Source organism: Penaeus monodon, chromosome 24 (assembly GCF_015228065.2).
Source record: "Penaeus monodon isolate SGIC_2016 chromosome 24, NSTDA_Pmon_1, whole genome shotgun sequence".
In the NCBI taxonomy this organism is placed as follows: domain Eukaryota; kingdom Metazoa; phylum Arthropoda; class Malacostraca; order Decapoda; family Penaeidae; genus Penaeus; species Penaeus monodon.
Window position 1 is genome coordinate 36,005,974 of NC_051409.1, and position 254 is coordinate 36,006,227.

Genomic DNA, 254 nt, shown 5'->3' on the forward strand with positions numbered 1-254 from the left:
AATTATATGGGTAGATGATTCAGGATAGTTCAGTTTGACAAGTGTTGAGGAGGGGTGTGTAGCAGCAGTGATCAGAAACCAGAGAAGTTTGATTCAGGGAGGGTAGTTGGTATAGGGGCAAACCTCAGTGCCCTTAATAAAGATACAAAATCTTGATTATTGGTCATGGAAAGCCTGAAATATGTGGGGCAGAGAAACGGTCCACTCTTCAGGGTCACCATGAGGAGTAAGGGATAGATGCTTATGTGCACACC